We start from the raw sequence: 12,585 nt of genomic DNA, 5'->3' as shown, positions 1-12,585 counted from the left end.
ATACACAGTGGTACCTCGGGTTACAGACACTTCAGGTTGCATACGCTTCAGGTTACAGACTCCGCTAACCCAGAAATATTACCTCGGGTTAAGAACTTTGCTTCAGGATGAGAACAGAAATCGTGCTCCAGCGGCAGCAGGAGGCTCCATTAGCTAAAGTGGTGCTTCAGGTTAAGAACAGACCTCTAGAACAAATTCAGTTCTTAACCCGAGGTACCACTGCATACACACACACACACACACACACACACTTTTATTAATTTTTTAACATATCAGTTCCAACAGTCTTACAACATAACTTCTCCTCTTATACAATATTTTTAGACTTCAGTCAACACCTCTGATGATTTTTCGTTCTTTATCACTTATTATGCATTTCTTAACTTCATATTACCTTTAATTGTCCTTAACTAATAATTCTCCTCATTATCTTTCTTGCAATATTTCAAATAATTCACCTTACAAAACTTCTTGCAAACCTACTAGCATAATCTGTTCATCACAGTTGCTTTTCAGATAGTTCATATATTTACTCCAGTCTTCTGAGAATCTCTGGTCCCGCCGGTTTCAAATCCTTCCTGTTAATTTATCTAATTCTGCATAGTCCATCAATTTCATCCTCCATTCTTCTTTTGTCGGTAATTCTTTTTGTTCCAATAGTATTCTTGCCGCCGTCATAGCATATAAAAACAATCCTTTCTATTTATATCATCTCCTACAATGCCAAGTAAAAATGCTTCTGGTTTCTTAATAAATGTATATTTCAACATCTTTTTCATCTCATTATATATCATTTCCCAGAAGTTTTTCACTTTTTTACATTCCCACCACATGTGATAAAATGTTCCTTCTTTTTCTTTACATTTCCAACATTTATTACTAACTCTATACATTTTAGCTAATTTCACAGGAGTAATATACCACCTGTACATCATTTTCATCATCACATTTTCTTTTAAGGCATTGCATGCAGTCCTTTAATCCTTCTTTCCACAATTTTTCCCAATCTTTTAACTGTATATTATACCCAAAGTCTTTGGTCCATAAACACGGTTTTATGGGGACATTGCTTTCCGGGTGGGAGTTGATCGCGGTGTGGATTTACCAAGCGTACCTTCCTCTTAGCATGTTTCTCCCTTGCGTCCTGGACTACATAGGCCACCACTAGCCTGACCTAGCCTGCCCTTCTTACGTTGACCAAAGGAAATCCTGTTAAATATGCCCATGACAAATGCTATGCACATAACACAACTACAGTCCTGTAATTTGGTTATCTCTTGATTCGAGTGGCCGAGGAACAAATGTCCTCTAGGATTTCACAGCTGAAAGAAGGAATAATCTTATCCTTTTATTTGTCATGTCTTCTTCCATGCATCTCTCCATTTCTTATGTTAATTTTAAAAGGCAAGAATATGTGATACAAACTTTATTAATCTCTATCCCATTAACTGTCATCTTCTGGGGTCTTGTTTTCTATTCCATTTGCAGAAACCTAAATGCTTTGTGGTGGTAAATGCTCATAAAAGTGCACTTATTTAATGACATTAGCAGCTCTGAATGCCCTTCTGAGATATTTTTAAAAGTGTGTCCATTTTTTACTTTAGATAATCAGAAATATTTGAAATCAATTTAAAAATGTATGTAAAAATTTGGAAATACTCCATGTTTTATGGTTGTGGTGTGTGGGGTTTTTTTGCAGTTTAAAGATTGGGAATACATTGGACAACATACAGCACATAATAGAATTTGTTGTGGGGTTTAGGCTTAAATTTGGAAAACAATTTAAAAAATAATCTAGAAAATGTCAGAGTCCTCAAAAAGCAGGAAAGGTGAAACCGTGGGAACACGTGGTGGATTCTAGGTGATCTGGGAACAGGGTCTTTGATTAAAGACTGAGAAAAGCTTGTAGAAGGGGATATATACATTATAAATGCTTCTAATTTTACTGGCTTCGTTAATCCGTTGCTGATCTACTGCAGAAAGCTTATTTTGTATCACTATCAGAGTATGTGTTGAAGGCAAGCTCTTAGGAGAGATATGCCCTCCTGCAAGGCAGAAGAGATCATGTTTGCAATCTGTTGTTTTTATAATTAATTAAAGCATTCACATTCCACTTTTCGACTGAAAGTGCCTCCCAGGGTGACTTACAAAGATCGGAAATGAGACAGTCGTTGCTTTATATTTCTTTTAAAATAATATTTATTAAGATTTCAAGGACAAAAAATTACATAAAAGACAATGAAAAATATAAAGAAAAAAACAATAAAAACATACAAAATGCAAAGTATAGAAGAAAAAAAACATTAAAAAAACACTTAGAAACAAATTTATCCTTCCGTATCTTACATTTCATTTCCTTACTTTCCTGACCTCCTCTCACCTCCCTTTTTTGTATTCTTGTTCAATTGGTTACTTCAGCAATTCCTTTCCCTCTTTGTTTTTGTCCTACTCCTTTAACTTAATATATTATAGCTTTAAATTCTCTCCTATTAACAGCCATTTTTTCATACAGCTTTATGACATTGCTGCTAGAACCACTTAATTTCATTCTGACATCATTCTAACATTCATTTACGGTATTTTACAGTATTTCTGTAGATAGTCTTTAAATTTCTTCCAATCTTCTTCCACCGACTCTTCACCCTGGTCTCGGATTCTGCCAGTCATTTCTGCCAATTCCATGTAGTCCATCACCTTCATCTGCCCTTCTTCCAGAGTGGGTAGATCTTGTGTCTTCCAATACTTTGCAATAAGTATTCTTGCTGCTGTTGTAGCATACAGAGACAGTCGTTGCTTTAAGCTTACCATTTGAAAGATACAATACAGGAAGAAAAGGCGCTGGTAGAGAAGAAGAAAACAAACTCAGACACCGGTCCTTAGTCACAAAATTATTATAACAATAGGTGGAATGAAAAAGATTCTAGGAAATGTATTGCTGCAAATCTCTCACCCAAACTAGCTGAGTTGCCCAGCTGCCCTCTACTGGTCTATATACTTACATTCAAGAAGAACATTGACCAACTGGAACGTGTCCAGAGGAGGGCAACCAAAATGGTCAAAGGCCTGGAAACGATGCCTTATGAGGAACGGCTAAGGGAGCTGGGCATGTTTAGCCTGGAGAAGAGGAGGCTAAGGGGTGATATGATAGCCATGTTCAAATATATAAAAGGATGTCACATAGAGGAGGGAGAAAGGTTGTTTTCTGCTGCTCCAGACAAGCGGACACGGAGCAATGGATCCAAACTACAAGAAAGAAGATTCCACCTCAACATTAGGAAGAACTTCCTGACAGTAAGAGCTGTTCGACAGTGGAATTTGCTGCCCAGGAGTGTGGTGGAGTCTCCTACTTTGGAGGTCTTTAAGCAGAGGCTTGACAACCATATGTCAGGAGTGCTCTGATGGTGTTTCCTGCTTGGCAGGGGGTTGGACTCGATGGCCCTTGTGGTCTCTTCCAACTCTATGATTCTATGATTCTAAGATCATTATCACCATCATTATTATAGTCTATACACTATCATCACCATCATTACTATTACTATTGTTGTTGTCGTCATCATCATCATCATCATCATCATCCAATTGATGCTGGGCATCTTTTCATACATCAGAAGCAGTTTATTGGATTAATCCAACCCAGGGGTCAGCAAACGTTTTCAGCAGGGGGCTGGTCTACAGTCCCTCAGACCTTGGGGGGGACGGGGACGGACAGACTATATTTTGAAAAAAATAATGAACAAATTCCTATGCCCCACAAATAACCCAGAGATGCACTTTAAATAAAAGCACACATTCTTCTCATGTAAAAACATGCTGATTCCTGGACCGTCCGTGGGCCAGATTTAGAAGGCGATTGGGCCTGAACCAGCCCCCGGGCCTTAGTCTGCCTACCCATGATCTAACCAATTAAATTAACTGAATAAATCAACTGAAAAAGGCTGGTTTCTTGTTGGTATTTTGAAGACTAATGGTTTGGATCCAGACCATGTTAGTTACACTGTATCAATGGAACTTGAATGAACTGCAACAACCTTATTGCACTGACTTCTATGGAACTTAACTGCAACTAACTTTAGTCTTGATGCAACCCTATGACCCCATTATTAAATCTATCTGTGTGCCTCTATGAGGCACTGGTCATAATCCCATACATATTTGTACACCTTCAACCCCTCCCTAATGATTTCGGGAAGATCTACACCACACGTTAAAAGCACACCTAACACACATTTAAGGGATGCGGGTGGCACTGTGGGTTAAACCACAGAGCCTAGGACTTGCTGATCAGAGGGTCGGCGGTTCAAATCCCCGCGATGGGGTGAGCTCCTGTTCCTTGGTCCCTGCTCCTGCCCACCTAGCAGTTCAAAAGCATGTCAAAGTGCAAGTAGATAAATAGGTACCGCTCCAGCGGGAAGGTAAACGGCGTTTCCGTGCGCTGCTCTGGTTCGCCAGAAGCGGCTTAGTCATGCTGGCCACATGACCTGGAAGCTGTGCACCGGCTCCCTCGGCCAGTAAAGCAAGATGAGCGCCATAACCTCAGAGTTGGCCACGACTGGACCTAATGGTCAGGGGTCCTTTTACCTTTACCTTTAACGCACATTTAAAGCACTTGACTTCCCCCAAATAATCTTGGGAACTGTAGTTTAAGGGTCTTAGGAATTTTAGCTCTGTGAAAGGGACACTACAGCACCCAAGAGACCTTGGAGAAGGTCATGTGCTTTAAATATGCATTGACCGTGCCTCAGATATGTAGCGTGAATCTTCCCTTCCATGGGACCAGCATGCCTAACTGTGCGTTGATTTGTGGCTATTGTACACTACTATTGTTATAAGAATTTAAGGTCTCAAATATATAGAAATTAAATGTACAAGGCAAACACGTACATAAATATATAAACCACATGTCTGAAACAGTACAGGAAATAAAAAAATTCCTTCCAGTAGCACCTTCGAGACCAACTAAGTTTGTTATTGGTATGAGCTTTCGTGTGCATGCATGCTTCTTCAGATACACTGAAACAGAAGTCACGGATCCTTATATATAAAATAAAAAAATTCCTTCCAGTAGCACCTTAAAGACCAACTAAGTTAGTTCTTGGTATGAGCTTTCGTGTGCATGCACGCTTCTTCAGAAACACTGAAACAGAAGTTGCTCAAACATCCTTATATATAGTGAGAGGGTGGGGAGGGGTACAGTGGTACCTCGGGTTAAGTACTTAATTCGTTCTGGAGATCCGTTCTTAACCTGAAACTGTTCTTAACCTGAAGCACCACTTTAGCTAATGGGGCCTCCTGCTGCTGCGCCGCCGGAGCACGATTTCTGTTCTCATCCTGAAGCAAAGTTCTTAACCCAAGGTACTATTTCTGGATTAGTGGAGTCTGTAACATGAAGCGTATGTAACCCGAGGTACCACTGTATTACTCAGAAGGGGGTTGGGAATGGGTGATTGGCTGATAGGTGTGGTAAACCTGTTGACAACCGTTAGCGATTGCATTTGGTCTTACAGGAAAAAGCAAGGGGTGAGATGTATAATGAGATAAGAATCCAATGTCTCTATTCAGACCAGGTCTCTCCATGGTTTTAAGTTTGGTAATAAGTTGCAATTCAGCAACTTTTCTTTTCAGTCTATTTCTGAAATTCTTTTGTAATAAGACAGCTACTTTGGGATCTTGTATAGAATGTCCTGGGAGATTGAATCTTACTGGTTTCTCTGTCTTGTGATTCCTGATATCAGGACTCTCCCAAACTGACCAAATGTTTCTTTGCAAGGAGGGAAGAACTGAAAAAAAAAACCCCTCCCCATTGTCTCTGTGCTCACAAATCCTGCCTAAAGGGCACATTTAATGTGTGAATAGGGTGAGCCTGTGACCTGAATTCAGGAATTAAGTAGTTAAATCAACAAAAGGGGACTCGGGTGGCGCTGTGGGTTAAACCACAGAGCCTAGGGCTTGCGGATCAGAAGGTCGGTGGTTTGAATCCCCGCGATGGGGTGAGCTCCCGTTGCTCGATCCCTGCTCCTGCCAACCTAGCAGTTCGAAAGCACGTCAAAGTGCAAGTAGATAAATAGGTACCGCTCCGGCGGGAAGGTAAACGGCATTTCTGTGCGCTGCTCTGGTTCGCCAGAAGCGTCTTAGTCATGCTGGCCACATGACCCAGAAGCTGTACGCCGGCTCCCTCGGCCAATAAAGGGAGATGAGCGTCGCAACACCAGAGTCGGTCACGACTGGACCTAATGGTCAGGGGTCCCTTTACCTTTATCAACAAAGGAGTGGCCAAAATCCAAATAATGCAAGCAGGTAACCTGCCAGACAGGAGATAAATAACACACTCAGGATTCTGTTTTAGACAGCCCCCTGTGACGTATGTATGATGTTTCTGGGGGTGGTCTTGGACTCCAGGGTGGGCAATTCCAAAAGTCTATATAAGGGCGGAAACACCTTTGTTCTGGGTCCTCCTCCTTTCCTGCGTGTGAGGGAAGCACCCTGTTGCAACAGATCAATAAAGATCAGGCTTACGAGCTGCTTTGCTTCTCAATATTCTCTGGTTGGCCTCTGTTATTTTCTCCGACCGATGGAGAACTTGCAAAGGACTCTATAAGGGCTCTTGTGTACCCCATAAAGGAATAAGGGCAGATTTTGTTTACGACACTAGTTGATACCGTAGAAGAAAATTCCTGGCTTAAATGTTTCCGACAAATAACATCAACATTATCAAAATCATGTGAATGGGATTTATTTGCCTAGACTTCATGAACCTGAAAGATGTGTCATAATGCTTTAGTCATATGTGAGAATAAAAACATGACTTGTGTTTCATGTAATTAAGCTTAAAAACATTAATTATGACAGTATTATGCCTTAAAGTGGTAAGTGAACGCACTACTTGTTATGCCCGCAGTGATCCCCAGCGTCAAACAGAAATCATATGACTCACACATTCTCTTCCCTCTAAAAAAAAGAGAGCTCTGTCACTTTGTAAGTATTCCCAGACATTGCTCTTTCGTTCTGCCACTTTTCCCTCTAGATGCTGTTGGAGTTGACTCCAGCTCCTTGAAGCCCCAACATGTGTGGCCAGTCATCCTGGGTGATGGGAATCCAAAAACACCTGGATTATACAATACAAATTACCGTATTGGCCTGAATATAAGCCTCACTTTTCCCCCAAATTCCGACCGTGAAAAGTTAAAGCATGGCCTATATTCACGACATTACAGTATGCAGCCAGGAGCGTGGGGCAAACAGCGCCAGGAGTGCGCAAAGCGGTGCCCGCCCCATGCGTAGTTCCCCCCATCCTCTCCCCCAAGGCTGGGAAGGGAGAGAGCGAGGAAGGGGAAAGGCCGCTGGCAACACAGCGCAGCTCCCACCCACCCCAGTATGCAGCCAGGAGCAGCGAGGAATGGAGTGGATTATTTTTGGATATTTTTTATTTTTTACCCCCCCCCCCCCCAATTTTAAAGGCACGGCTTATATTCAGGTGCGGCTTATATTCGGGTCAATACGGTAGCTACCCCTGCTCTGGAGCTTTGCGCTCCTGTTACTGTGAGTGTGGGTACACCATGACATTTTATTGTAGATCCCACGCATTTGCTCCATTTGTAAGCTCAAGCTAATCAAGGGCTGACAGTCACCCAAAATAAGTCATGGCATGTTTTTTGCTGTAACCCACCCTGAGACCTCATGGTGAAAAATGGGGAAGAAATTCAATCAATCAATCAATCAATCAATCAATCAATCAATCAAAGTGTCAGTCAGTCAGTCAGTTCCAGAGATCTTTCACTTTCAGCAGACATTGCATCATCAATGATGAACAGGCAGTAGCACTAACTAAATACATTTATATTTCATGATGGCTGCAGTAATTTCATATGGCTGCAGTTTACAATTAGACAGCTTAAGGCTGTTACCTTCCCAACTAGAAGCTAGTAGATCCATATGTTGAATAGGTAAATTGACTTTACTGGCCTCAGTCCAGTATATCTGAAGGAGCGTCTCCACCCCCATTGTTCTACACTGAGGTCCAGCTCTGAGGGCCTTCTGGCGGTTCCCTCACTGTGAGAAGCCAAGTTACAGGGAACCAGGCAAAGGGCCTTCTCGGTAGTGGCACCCGCCCTGTGGAACTCCCTCCCACCACATGTCAAAGAGAAAAACAACTACCACACTTTTAGAAGACATCTAGAAGACATTTAGAAGGCAGCCCTGTTTAGGGAAGCTTTTAATGTTTGATGCATTACTGTATTTTAATATTTTGTTGGAAGCTGCCCAGAGTAGCTGGGGAAGCCCAGCCAGATGGGCGGGGTATAAATAATAAATTATTAGTAGTAGTATTACTTTCAGTAAAGTGTATTTTATAGCTGAGACCACACTCCCCACTGATTTTGGACAGAGACAACACAACTGTGCTCTCTCTAGACCAGTCTAGACCAGGAGGTGGCGAACCTGTGTCCTTCCAGATGTTGCTGAACTACAACTCACATCACCCTTGACTGTCGGCCATGCTTTTTGGGGCTGATGGGAGTTGGGAGTCCAATAATATATGGAGGACAATGTTAGCCAACCCAGGTCTATACTATGGTCTACTGTTTCATTTTAGATTTTAGTTATATGTTACTTTAACGTACTGTGAGGCATTTCCTCCCCCAGGAGCTTCACTTGGGCCCCTTTCCTATGACTTCTAAATGTGTGTTTGTTTGTTTTTTAATCCACCAAGCTGTTAATTGACTTTATTGCTGGCACCCTATTCAATTATATCTTATGCTGTTGTTGTTATGTGTTTAGCCAATCATTTTAAGAATTTTATTGTAAGATGCATCAAGAGGGCTTTTCCTAAAAGTCAGGGCAAATAATAATAATAATAATAATAATAATAATAATAATAATAATAATAATAATATATTATTATTATTATTATTTATACTCCGCCCATCTGAGAGTATAAGCCCAGCCACACTGGGCGGCTTCCAACAAAACACTAAAATACAGTAATGCATCAAACATTAAAAGTTTCCCTAAACAGGGCTGCCTTCAGATGTCTTCTAAATAAAAGGTGAAAGATGTATACGATCTGAAGAGAAACCAGAGTACAGTGGTGCCTCGCAAGACGAAAATAATCCGTTGCGAGAGTCTCTTCGTCTAGCGGTTTTTTCGTCTTGCGAAGCAACCCCATTAGCAGCTTAGCGGATTAGCGCTATTAGCGGTTTAGCGGCTATTAAAGGCTTAGCGGCTAAAAGGCTATTAGCGGCTTAGCGGCTTAGAAAAAGGGGGGGAGCGGGGAAAAATCGGAACGCTCGCAAGACGTTTTCGTCTTGCGAAGCAAGCCCATAGGGAAATTCGTCTTGCGAAGCAGCTCAAAAACGGAAAACCCTTACGTCTAGCGGGTTTTCCGTCTTGCGAGGCATTCGTCTTGCGGGGCACCACTGTATATATGTCAGATGTCTTCTAAATAAATATAAATAAATATTACTACATCATCACCCTCATTATTATCACAACCAATAGAATGAAGAAGGTCTGCCAGGCCTGCGTGTTGAGCTCGCTGCTTTATGGAAGTGAGTCATGGGCAAAGCACATTCACCCCGCCGTATGGGAATCCCTTGCAGGTGATCGCAGTGCCTGGAGACAGACAAGACAGGTTGTGTAGCTGCAGCAGTGACCAGAGGAGGAATGAGCACTGGGAGGAGGGCAGAGAGAAGGAACGCCATGGGGCCCCTTCATCTGCCCTGTCAACAGTAAAACATCTCTCTCCCGCATTGATCTCTACGGCCACAGCAGGCGCTGCAACTCTCCAACAGTTTGACTTGCCTCCAAAGGTCACTCTTGCATTGTCTCCCGAGACAGATGGATATCAGGAACAATATCACTTTCATAAATATTGTTATCTCACCTGAAGCATTCAGGAACAAAGGTTGTTGTTGTTGTTGCTGCTGCTGTTAAACTAAATAAATCTGTTACCCACTATAGGATATATAAATTTGGGGAATCATTTCAATAGTCAAAGCCTTCAGGGTAGCTTATTTTAATTAATTAAATAAATTTAAAATTAATTAGCTAAAAAGGTTTTTAAATTCTCTGCCCCCCCCCAGAAGTCCTGTTACCGAAGGGCAGTTTGCAACTTAAGCCAATAAATAAATATAAATTAATTGTAAAATTCTGTTTGATATTATTTGCTTTGGTGCGTTGTTAACAATGATTTTAATTGAAGCACATTACAGGATACTGTTTTCTCTGAATTATTTTTTAGTGGCCTGTCAGGCAAAATGTTTTTAAAATAAATTTATTATGTGTGTCTCAGGGGACATATTTTGCATAACTAGCACAATGCTATCATTTTGATGGATGTGGCATGTGAGACGTCTTGTGCGACACCATCTATTAAGAATCAAGACTGCCCCTTCATTTGAATTCATTTTGAATTCTGTTGGTCACATGACAGCACGACAGGAGGTTGGAAACTGGCTTTTGAACTAGTATGTTTTGAAGGAACCAATATTTACCTGTTCTGATGAATACTTATTGCCTCTCCTAAAGCTGCCAATAACTTCTTGCAATTTTCATAAAGAGCTACACATATTGCAATCAATATGATAATGTCGTATTCCTGCTGCCAGCCAGCTGGCGTTACCTTTGGCTGCAGTTCAGGTCTTGGCAATGCAAAATCTTTATCAAAACGAGTTGTGTTTCTGATCCATCTAGTTTGAGGGGAAACCAAAGCAGAATTTCCAGATACAGTGTAACCTCTGCTTGAAACATGCTGGGAAGTTGTTGCTTTTAAATAAAACTTTGGGTATCCACTGGAATTTGCTGACTTGTTGACTTTGTGGCATTGCCCACTCGCTGTGGAAACATAATAAAACACCTTTACGGTACCCAGAGCTACAGAAATTTGTTGGCCCTTCATTCATAATTTCCAACTAACAGAATCTGTTGTGGCAAAGTAATATTGCACTAGGGGACCATTAAGTCGTTATGAGACACGGGTGTTAAGCCAGCACACTTTGCCACCTACATATCCAGCTGTAATTAACTACTAGCTAAAGACCTTCAGCGTTAAAACACTTAGTCAAGTAGGACGGAGCCTCTGGGCACTTGCTCAACGTATACAACAGGAACAACTGTGTTCAGTGTCTTGTCAACAAGACAGTGGAAATTATAGGTATTAATTCAGAGGAAGAATCCCAGGAGCCACAAACTGTTTACAAAGGGATGTTCCTCATTTTGATTTCTACCATCAAGTCCTATCAATTAAGCACAGGGACCCCAGTTCTAAGAAGACAGATTCTGGAAAAAGTCAGCCAATTGTCAACTACAGTATTTCACTTATTATATATATTCTTACTGCAGCCAGTGGCAGAACTTGGGAGTCTCAAATTTCTGCCGCACCCTGTACAATGCCAAAATTCAGTGCCCCCCGCCTCTCACCTTCCATTCTACCTCATAGTTGAGATGCCAACGCTCCATGCCCAGGGCAACCGAACACATGGTTCTCCCCTAAGTCCACCTCTGTAGTAGCCAAGGGTGCCATTTTGATTTTCTGCCAAAGTCACTGGGAAGTCTTAGACCTCAGTTCATTTTGATGGCTTTAAAAGTTTGGGTCAATCCCAATGATGAAGTAAACTAATGACCGATAATGTTTTTTAATCCTCCAAAACCCCACATAATCCTTCATTATAGTCAAGGTTTATGTAGACATCAATTTTTTTGGCTTGATGTGACGGAGCATGTTTCTCCCCCCTGATCACATTGTATCAAATGCTGTTCTCTTTGAGAGAGATGCTATTAGTGTCTTCTTTTTGACTTTAAGAACTTGTCTCCACCAGGCCATTTGGATATTTAACTTATTTATTTTTTCGGGGTGGGGTGCGTGTGGGCTGTTCAACACATGCTTTGTTTGGACCTGGTTTTAACCAGAATGATGATTTTATTGTGATCTGCAGTTTTTTTAGGCAATCCTGTTTTGAAAAGTTATGGATGTGAGCTGTCTTATAAGTTCTTTGAGTGCAAAGGCATTATTGGAACGTTACTAAATAATTGTTAAATAAGTTACTAATTAATTAAATGTCCCAATAGACAACTGATCATCTAGCGGGGAAAAGTAAGACTGCCCACATAATGGGTTGAAATCCATGGAGACTTCGGTTGAGTAGTTGAGTAATCTCAAATGCTTCTAAAAAAACTATATGTGTGTCTGTCTGTATGCATAATTTAAATAATCAGTCTTCAAAATCCCAGTGGCGGGATTATTTCTGATGATTCGCTTCTTTTCAACACTTGTTTGCTTGATGAAATGGTGTGGCCTTCCATGCTTCTACTTGAGCGCCAATGAGTTCCCAACAGCGGAGCCAAACCAAACCTCCAGAACGTTTGCATCTGTTGGAAAAGAGGGGGGAAATTGAAAATAAAAAATAGTAACATATTTTAGCGCAAACGCATCAATAGCTGAATATTTGGCGTGATGCGCTAACACCACAATGTCTGCTTCAATGGGGAATGGCCAACCTTGATCCCATGTTCCCCCCACCACCTGTTGTTCCCTTTCTAGCTTGAAAATACCTTTAAAAAATGACACCCCCCTCCCAAAACTGGGAGGAACCA

General features: G+C 41.3%; 1 long non-coding RNA gene across 1 annotated transcript; it reads right to left on the bottom strand.

Annotated features, from left to right (window-relative positions):
- Positions 1-247: 247 nt before the first annotated feature.
- Positions 248-12,508, bottom strand: LOC310694375. The gene is made up of 2 exons (XR_014519635.1): positions 10,488-12,508; positions 248-715 (listed from the first exon to the last, which is right to left on the bottom strand). It is a non-coding gene; the product is annotated as an uncharacterized lncRNA (long non-coding RNA).
- Between the last annotated feature and the right edge of the window lie 77 nt (positions 12,509-12,585).

Source organism: Podarcis liolepis (genome assembly GCF_965112155.1).
Source record: "Podarcis liolepis genome assembly, chromosome: 15".
Classification (NCBI taxonomy): domain Eukaryota; kingdom Metazoa; phylum Chordata; class Lepidosauria; order Squamata; family Lacertidae; genus Podarcis; species Podarcis liolepis.
This window is presented reverse-complemented; position numbering and strand designations above follow the sequence as displayed.